Source organism: Crinia signifera, chromosome 12, assembly GCF_055691185.1.
Source record: "Crinia signifera chromosome 12, ASM5569118v1, whole genome shotgun sequence".
Taxonomy (NCBI): domain Eukaryota; kingdom Metazoa; phylum Chordata; class Amphibia; order Anura; family Myobatrachidae; genus Crinia; species Crinia signifera.
In genome coordinates this window covers 32,344,737-32,356,885 of record NC_139228.1, presented here as the reverse complement: position 1 = coordinate 32,356,885, position 12,149 = coordinate 32,344,737, and positions in this window count along the sequence as shown.

Below are 12,149 nucleotides of genomic sequence, written 5' to 3'. Positions count from 1 at the left end.
TATATCTCTTATATATCTCTTATATATCTCTTATGTATCTCTTATCTCTTATCTCTTATATATCTCTTATATATCTCTTATATATCTCTTATATATCTCTTATGTATCTCTTATGTATCTCTTATATATCTTTTTTGTATCTCTTATGTATCTCTTATATATCTCTTATGTATCTCTTATATATCTCTTATATATCTCTTATATATCTCTTATATATCTCTTATATATCTCCTATATCTCTTATATATCTCTTATATATCTCTTATATATCTCTTATATATCTCTTATCTCTTATATATCTCTTATATATCTCTTATATATCTCTTATGTATCTCTTATATATCTCTTATGTATCTCTTATATATCTCTTATATATCTCTTATATATCTCTTATATATCTCTTATATATCTCTTATATATCTCTTATATATCTCCTATATCTCTTATATATCTCTTATGTATCTCTTATCTCTTATATATCTCTTATGTATCTCTTATCTCTTATATATCTCTTATATATCTCTTATATATCTCTTATATATCTCTTATATATCTCTTATATATCTCTTATATATCTCTTATATATCTCTTATATATCTCTTATGTATCTCTTATCTCTTATGTATCTCTTATGTATCTCTTATCTCTTATATATATATCTCTTATATATCTCTTATATATCTCTTATATATCTCTTATATATCTCTTATATATCTCTTATATATCTCTTATATATCTCTTATATATCTCTTATGTATCTCTTATGTATCTCTTATATATCTCTTATGTATCTCTTATGTATCTCTTATGTATCTCTTATATATCTTTTTTATATCTCTTATATATCTCTTATATATCTCTTATGTATCTCTTATGTATCTCTTATGTATCTCTTATGTATCTCTTATGTATCTCTTATATATCTCTTATATATCTCTTATATATCTCTTATATATCTCTTATGTATCTCTTATCTCTTATCTCTTATATATCTCTTATATATCTCTTATATATCTCTTATGTATCTCTTATATATCTCTTATATATCTCTTATATATCTCTTATGTATCTCTTATCTCTTATCTCTTATATATCTCTTATATATCTCTTATATATCTCTTATGTATCTCTTATATATCTCTTATATATCTCTTATGTATCTCTTATATATCTCTTATGTATCTCTTATCTCTTATCTCTTATATATCTCTTATATATCTCTTATATATCTCTTATATATCTCTTATGTATCTCTTATCTCTTATATATCTCTTATGTATCTCTTATCTCTTATATATCTCTTATATATCTCTTATATATCTCTTATATATCTCTTATATATCTCTTATATATCTCTTATGTATCTCTTATGTATCTCTTATGTATCTCTTATGTATCTCTTATATATCTCTTATATATCTCTTATATATCTCCTGTATCTCATGTATCTCTTATGTATCTCTTATATATCTCTTATGTATCTCTTATGTATCTCTTATATATCTCTTATAGATCTCTTATAGATCTCTTATAGATCTCTTATAGATCTCTTATAGATCTCTTATATATCTCTATATCTCTTATATATCTCTTATCTCTTATATATCTCTTATGTATCTCTTATGTATCTCTTATGTATCTCTTATGTATCTCTTATGTATCTCTCATGTATCTCTTATGTATCTCTTATGTATCTCTTATGTATCTCTTATGTATCTCTTATATATCTCTTATATATCTCTTATCTCTTATATATCTCTTATGTATCTCTTATGTATCTCTTATGTATCTCTTATGTATCTCTTATGTATCTCTTATATATCTCATGTATCTCTTATGTATCTCTTATATATCTCTTATGTATCTCTTATAGATCTCTTATAGATCTCTTATAGATCTCTTATAGATCTCTTATAGATCTCTTATATATCTCTATATCTCTTATATATCTCTTATCTCTTATATATCTCTTATGTATCTCTTATGTATCTCTTATGTATCTCTTATGTATCTCTTATGTATCTCTTATGTATCTCTTATGTATCTCCTATATCTCTCCTATATCTCTCCTATATCTCTCCTATATCTCTCCTATATCTCTCATATATCTCTTATATATCTCTTATATATCTCTTATCTCTTATATATCTCTTATATATCTCTTATATATCTCTTATATATCTCTTATATATCTCTGTATCTCTTATGTATCTCTTATGTATCTCTTATGTATCTCTTATGTATCTCTTATGTATCTCTTATGTATCTCTTATGTATCTTTTTTGTATCTCTTATATATCTCTTATATATCTCTTATTTATCTCTTATATATCTCTTATGTATCTCTTATGTATCTCTTATGTATCTCTTATGTATCTCTTATGTATCTCTTATGTATCTCTTATGTATCTCTTATATATCTTTTTTATATCTCTTATATATCTCTTATATATCTCTTATATATCTCTTATGTATCTCTTATGTATCTCTTATATATCTCTTATATATCTCTTATGTATCTCTTATGTATCTCTTATATATCTCTTATGTATCTCTTATCTCTTATATATCTCTTATATATCTCTTATATATCTCTTATATATCTCTTATATATCTCTTATATAGGAGAGATATAGGAGATACATAAGAGATACATAAGAGATACATAAGAGATACATAAGAGATATATCTCTCCTATATCTCTCCTATATCTCTCCTATATCTCTCCTATATCTCTTATATATCTCTTATATATCTCTTATATATCTCTTATCTCTTATATATCTCCTATATCTCTTATATATCTCTTATATATCTCTTATATATCTCTGTATCTCTTATGTATCTCTTATGTATCTCTTATGTATCTCTTATGTATCTTTTTTGTATCTCTTATATATCTCTTATATATCTCTTATGTATCTCTTATGTATCTCTTATGTATCTCCTATATCTCTCCTATATCTCTCCTATATCTCTCCTATATCTCTCCTATATCTCTCATATATCTCCTATATCTCTTATGTATCTCTTATATATCTCTTATATATCTCTTATATATCTCTTATATATCTCTTATGTATCTCTTATGTATCTCTTATGTATCTCTTATGTATCTCTTATATATCTCTTATGTATCTCTTATGTATCTCTTATGTATCTTTTTTATATCTCTTATATATCTCTTATATATCTCTTATATATCTCTTATGTATCTCTTATGTATCTCTTATGTATCTCTTATGTATCTCTTATGTATCTCTTATGTATCTTTTTTATATCTCTTATATATCTCTTATATATCTCTTATGTATCTCTTATGTATCTCTTATGTATCTCTTATGTATCTCTTATGTATCTCTTATGTATCTCTTATATATCTCTTATATATCTCTTATGTATCTCTTATGTATCTCTTATGTATCTCTTATGTATCTCTTATGTATCTCTTATGTATCTCTTATGTATCTCTTATGTATCTTTTTTATATCTCTTATATATCTCTTATATATCTCTTATGTATCTCTTATATATCTCTTATATATCTCTTATATATCTCTTATATATCTCGTATATATCTCTTATATATCTCTTATATATCTCTTATATATCTCTTATATATCTCTTATGTATCTCTTATGTATCTCTTATGTATCTCTTATATATCTCTTATATATCTCTTATATATCTCTTATATATCTCTTATGTATCTCTTATCTCTTATATATCTCTTATATATCTCTTATATATCTCTTATGTATCTCTTATGTATCTCTTATGTATCTCTTATATATCTCTTATATATCTCTTATGTATCTCTTATATATCTCTTATATATCTCTTATGTATCTCTTATGTATCTCTTATGTATCTCTTATCTCTTATCTCTTATATATCTCTTATATATCTCTTATATATCTCTTATATATCTCTTATATATCTCTTATATATCTCTTATATATCTCTTATCTCTTATATATTTCTTATATATCTCTTATATATCTCCTATATCTCTTATATATCTCTTATATATCTCTTATATATCTCTTATGTATCTCTTATATATCTCTTCTGTATCTCTTATATATCTCTTATATATCTCTTATATATCTCTTATATATCTCTTATATATCTCTTATATATCTCTTATCTCTTATATATTTCTTATATATCTCTTATATATCTCCTATATCTCTTATATATCTCTTATATATCTCTTATATATCTCTTATGTATCTCTTATATATCTCTTATGTATCTCTTATATATATCTTGTATATCTCCTATATCTCTTATATATCTCTTATATATCTCTTATTTATCTCTTATATATCTCTTATATATCTCTTATGTATCTTTTTTATATCTCTTATATATCTCTTATATATCTCTTATCTCTTATATATCTCTTATATATCTCTTATGTATCTCTTATATATCTCTTATGTATCTCTTATGTATCTCTTATATATCTCTTATATATCTCCTATATCTCTTATATATCTCTTATATATCTCTTATATATCTCTTATATATCTCTTATATATCTCTTATATATCTCTTATATATCTCTTATATATCTCTTATCTCTTATATATTTCTTATATATCTCTTATATATCTCCTATATCTCTTATATATCTCTTATATATCTCTTATCTCTTATATATCTCTTATATAAGAGATATAGGAGATATATAAGAGATATATAAGAGATATATAAGAGATAAGAGATATATAAGAGATATATAAGAGATATAGAGATATATAAGAGATATATAAGCGATATATAAGAGATATATAAGAGATATATAAGAGATATAGGAGATATATAAGAGATATATATCTCTTATATATCTCTTATATATCTCTTATATATCTCTTATATATCTCTATATCTCTTATATATCTCTTATATATCGCTTATATATCTCTTATCGCTTATATATCTCCTATATCTCTTATATATCTCTTATATATCTCTATCTCTTATATATCTTATATATCTCCTATATATCTCCTATATATCTCTTATATATCTCCTATATATCTCTTATGTATCTCTTATATATATCTCTTATATATCTCTTATGTATCTCTTATATATCTCTTATATATCTCTTATATCTTATATATCTCTTGTATATCTCTTATATATCTCCTATATCTCTTATATATCTCTTATATATCTCTTATATATCTCTATATATCTCTTATGTATCTCTTATATATATCTCTTATATATATCTTATATATCTCTATATCTCTTATATATCTCTTATATATCTCCTATATTTCTAATGTATCTCTTATATATCTCTTATATATCTCTTATATATCTCTTATATATCTCTTATATATCTCTTATCTCCTATATATCTCTTATATATCTCTTATATATCTCTTATATATCTCTTATATATCTCTTATATATCTCTTATCTCTTATATATCTCTTATATATCTCTTATATATCTCTTATCTCCTATATATCTCTTATATATCTCTTATGTATCTCTTATATATCTCTTATATATCTCTTATATATCTCTTATATATCTCTTATATATCTCTTATATATCTCTTATATCTCTTATATATCTCTTATCTCTTATATATCTCTTATCTCTTATATATCTCTTATTTATCTCTTATATATCTCTTATTTATCTCTTATATATCTCTTATATATCTCTTATATATCTCTTATATATCTCTTATATATCTCTTATGTATCTCTTATATATCTCTTATATATCTCTTATATATCTCTTATCTCTTATGTATCTCTTATGTATCTCTTATGTATCTCTTATGTATCTCTTATATATCTATTATGTATCTCTTATATATCTCTTATATATCTCTTATATATCTCTTATATATCTCCTATATCGCTTATATATCTCTTATGTATCTCTTATGTATCTCTTATGTATCTCTTATGTATCTCTTATATATCTCTTATGTATCTCTTATATATCTCTTATATATCTCTTATATATCTCCTATATCGCTTATATATCTCTTATATATCTCTTATATATCTCTTATATATCTCTTATATATCTCTATATCTCTTATATATCTCTTATATATCTCCTATATATCTCCTATATCGCTTATATATCTCTTATATATCTCTTATATATCTCTTATATATCTCCTATATCTCTTATATATCTCTTATATATCTCTTATATATCTCTTATATATCTCTTATATATCTCTTATGTATCTCTTATGTATCTCTTATGTATCTCTTATGTATCTCTTATGTATCTCTTATATATCTCTTATGTATCTCTTATATATCTCTTATATATCTCTTATATATCTCCTATATCGCTTATATATCTCTTATATATCTCTTATATATCTCTTATATATCTCTTATATATCTCTATATCTCTTATATATCTCTTATGTATCTCTTATATATCTTTTTTATATCTCTTATATATCTCTTATATATCTCTTATGTATCTCTTATATATCTCCTATATCTCTTATATATCTCTTATATATCTCTTATTTATCTCTTATATATCTCTTATATATCTCTTATGTATCTTTTTTATATCTCTTATATATCTCTTATATATCTCTTATCTCTTATATATCTCTTATCTCTTATATATCTCTTATTTATCTCTTATATATCTCTTATTTATCTCTTATATATCTCTTATATATCTCTTATATATCTCTTATATATCTCTTATGTATCTCTTATATATCTCTTATATATCTCTTATATATCTCTTATATATCTCTTATATATCTCCTATATCTCTTATATATCTCTTATATATCTCTTATATATCTCTTATATATCTCTAATATATCTCTTATGTATCTCTTATGTATCTCTTATGTATCTCTTATGTATCTCTTATGTATCTCTTATATATCTCTTATGTATCTCTTATATATCTCTTATATATCTCTTTTATATCTCCTATATCGCTTATATATCTCTTATATATCTCTTATATATCTCTTATATATCTCTATATCTCTTATATATCTCTTATGTATCTCTTATATATCTTTTTTATATCTCTTATATATCTCTTATATATCTCTTATGTATCTCTTATATATCTCCTATATCTCTTATATATCTCTTATATATCTCTTATTTATCTCTTATATATCTCTTATATATCTCTTATGTATCTTTTTTATATCTCTTATATATCTCTTATATATCTCTTATATATCTCTTATATATCTTTTTTGTATCTCTTATGTATCTCTTATGTATCTCTTATATATCTCTTATATATCTCCTATATCTCTCCTATATCTCTCATATATCTATCATATATCTCTCATATATCTCTTATGTATCTCTTATGTATCTCTTATGTATCTCTTATATATATCTCTTATATATCTCTTATATATCTCCTATATCGCTTATATATCTCTTATATATCTCTTATATATCTCTTATATATCTCTTATATATCTCTATATCTCTTATATATCTCTTATGTATCTCTTATATATCTTTTTTATATCTCTTATATATCTCTTATATATATCTTATGTATCTCTTATATATCTCCTATATCTCTTATATATCTCTTATATATCTCTTATTTATCTCTTATATATCTCTTATATATCTCTTATGTATCTTTTTTATATCTCTTATATATCTCTTATATATCTCTTATATATCTCTTATATCTCTTATATATCTCTTATCTCTTATATATCTCTTATCTCTTATATATCTCTTATTTATTTCTTATATATCTCTTATTTATCTCTTATATATCTCTTATATATCTCTTATATATCTCTTATATATCTCTTATGTATCTCTTATATATCTCTTATATATCTCTTATATATCTCTTATCTCTTATATATCTCTTATGTATCTCTTATGTATCTCTTATGTATCTCTTATATATCTCTTATGTATCTCTTATATATCTCTTATATATCTCTTATATATCTCCTATATCGCTTATATATCTCTTATATATCTCTTATATATCTCTTATATATCTCCTATATCTCTTATATATCTCTTATATATCTCTTATATATCTCTTATATATCTCTTATATATCTCTTATGTATCTCTTATGTATCTCTTATGTATCTCTTATGTATCTCTTATGTATCTCTTATATATCTCTTATGTATCTCTTATATATCTCTTATATATCTCTTATATATCTCCTATATCGCTTATACATCTCTTATATATCTCTTATATATCTCTTATATATCTCTTATATATCTCTATATCTCTTATATATCTCTTATGTATCTCTTATATATCTTTTTTATATCTCTTATATATCTCTTATATATCTCTTATGTATCTCTTATATATCTCCTATATCTCTTATATATCTCTTATTTATCTCTTATTTATCTCTTATATATCTCTTATATATCTCTTATGTATCTTTTTTATATCTCTTATATATCTCTTATATATCTCTTATATATCTCCTATATCTCTCCTATATCTCTCATATATCTCTCATATATCTCTCATATATCTCTTATGTATCTCTTATGTATCTCTTATGTATCTCTTATGTATCTCTTATGTATCTCTTATGTATCTCTTATATATCTCTTATATATCTCCTATATCTCTCCTATATCTCTCCTATATCTCTCATGTATCTCTCATGTATCTCTTATGTATCTCTTATATATCTCTTATATATCTCTTATATATCTCTTATATATCTCTTATATATCTCTTATATATCTCTTATATATCTCTTATATATCTCTTATCTCTTATATATCTCTTATATATCTCTTATGTATCTCTTATGTATCTCTTATGTATCTCTTATGTATCTCTTATGTATCTCTTATGTATCTCTTATATATCTCTTATATATCTCTTATATATCTCTTATATATCTCTTATATATCTTTTTTATATCTCTTATATATCTCTTATATATCTCTTATGTATCTCTTATGTATCTCTTATATATCTCTTATATATATCTTATATATCTCTTATGTATCTCTTATATATCTCTTATATATCTCTTATGTATCTCTTATCTCTTATATATCTCTTATGTATCTCTTATCTCTTATATATCTCTTATGTATCTCTTATCTCTTATATATCTCTTATGTATCTCTTATGTATCTCTTATGTATCTCTTATGTATCTCTTATGTATCTCTTATGTATCTCTCATGTATCTCTCATGTATCTCTCATGTATCTCTCATGTATCTCTCATGTATCTCTCCTGTATCTCTCCTGTATCTCTCCTGTATCTCTCCTGTATCTCTCCTGTATCTCTCCTGTATCTCTCCTGTATCTCTCCTGTATCTCTCCTGTATCTCTCCTGTATCTCTTATGTATCTCTTATGTATCTCCTATGTATCTCCTATATCTCTCCTATATCTCTCCTATATCTCTCCTATATCTCTCCTATATCTCTCCTATATCTCTCCTATATCTCTTATATATCTCTTATCTCTTATATATCTCTTATATAAGAGATATAGGAGATATATAAGAGATATATAAGAGATATATAAGAGATAAGAGATATATAAGAGATATATAAGAGATATATAAGAGATATATAAGAGATATATAAGAGATATATAAGAGATATAGGAGATATATAAGAGATATATATCTCTTATATATCTCTTATATATCTCTTATATATCTCTTATATATCTCTTATATATCTCTTATATATCTCTTATGTATCTCTTATGTATCTCTTATGTATCTCTTATATATCTCTTATGTATCTCTTATATATCTCTTATATATCTCTTATATATCTCCTATATCGCTTATATATCTCTTATATATCTCTTATATATCTCTTATATATCTCTATATCTCTTATATATCTCTTATATATCTCTATCTCTTATATATCTTATATATCTCCTATATATCTCCTATATATCTCTTATATATCTCCTATATATCTCTTATGTATCTCTTATATATATCTCTTATATATCTCTTATGTATCTCTTATATATCTCCTATATCTCTTATATATCTCTTATATATCTCTATATATCTCTTATGTATCTCTTATATATATCTCTTATATATATCTTATATATCTCTATATCTCTTATATATCTCTTATATATCTCCTATATTTCTAATGTATCTCTTATATATCTCTTATATATCTCTTATATATCTCTTATATATCTCTATCTCTTATATATCTTATATATCTCCTATATATCTCCTATATATCTCTTATATATCTCCTATATATCTCTTATGTATCTCTTATATATATCTCTTATATATCTCTTGTATATCTCTTATATATCTCCTATATCTCTTATATATCTCTTATATATCTCTTATATATCTCTATATATCTCTTATGTATCTCTTATATATATCTCTTATATATATCTTATATATCTCTATATCTCTTATATATCTCTTATATATCTCCTATATTTCTAATGTATCTCTTATATATCTCTTATATATCTCTTATATATCTCTTATATATCTCTTATATATCTCTTATATATCTCTTATCTCCTATATATCTCTTATATATCTCTTATATATCTCTTATATATCTCTTATATATCTCTTATATATCTCTTATCTCCTATATATCTCTTATATATCTCTTATATATCTCTTATATATCTCTTATATATCTCTTATATATCTCTTATATATCTCTTATCTCCTATATATCTCTTATATATCTCTTATATATCTCTTATATATCTCTTATATATCTCTTATGGCTTATATATCTCTTATGTATCTCTTATATATCTCTTATATATCTCTTATCTCTTATATATCTCTTATATATCTCTTATATATCTCTTATATATCTCTTATCTCTTATATATCTCTTATATATCTCTTATATATCTCTTATCTCCTATATATCTCTTATATATCTCTTATGTATCTCTTATGTATCTCTTATATATCTCTTATATATCTCTTATATATCTCTTATATATCTCTTATATATCTCTTATATATCTCTTATATCTCTTATATATCTCTTATCTCTTATATATCTCTTATCTCTTATATATCTCTTATTTATCTCTTATATATCTCTTATTTATCTCTTATATATCTCTTATATATCTCTTATATATCTCTTATGTATCTCTTATGTATCTCTTATATATCTCTTATATATCTCTTATATATCTCTTATCTCTTATATATCTCTTATGTATCTCTTATGTATCTCTTATGTATCTCTTATATATCTCTTATGTATCTCTTATATATCTCTTATATATCTCTTATATATCTCTTATATATCTCCTATATCGCTTATATATCTCTTATATATCTCTTATATATCTCTTATATATCTCTTATATATCTCCTATATCTCTTATATATCTCTTATATATCTCTTATGTATCTCTTATGTATCTCTTATGTATCTCTTATGTATCTCTTATGTATCTCTTATATATCTCTTATGTATCTCTTATATATCTCTTATATATCTCTTATATATCTCCTATATCGCTTATATATCTCTTATATATCTCTTATATATCTCTTATATATCTCTATATCTCTTATATATCTCTTATGTATCTCTTATATATCTTTTTTATATCTCTTATATATCTCTTATATATCTCTTATGTATCTCTTATATATCTCCTATATCTCTTATATATCTCTTATATATCTCTTATTTATCTCTTATATATCTCTTATATATCTCTTATGTATCTTTTTTATATCTCTTATATATCTCTTATATATCTCTTATATATCTTTTTTATATCTCTTATATATCTCTTATGTATCTCTTATGTATCTCTTATGTATCTCTTATATATCTCTTATATATCTCTTATATATCTCCTATATCTCTTATATATCTCTTATGTATCTCCTATATCTCTCCTATATCTCTCATATATCTCTTATATATCTCTTATATATCTCTTATATATCTCCTATATATCTCTTATATATCTCTTATATATCTCTTATATATCTCTTATATATCTCTTATATATCTCTTATATATCTCTTATATATCTCTTATATATCTCTTATATATCTCCTATATCTCTTATATATCTCTTATTTATCTCTTTTATATCTCTTATATATCTCTTATATATCTCTTA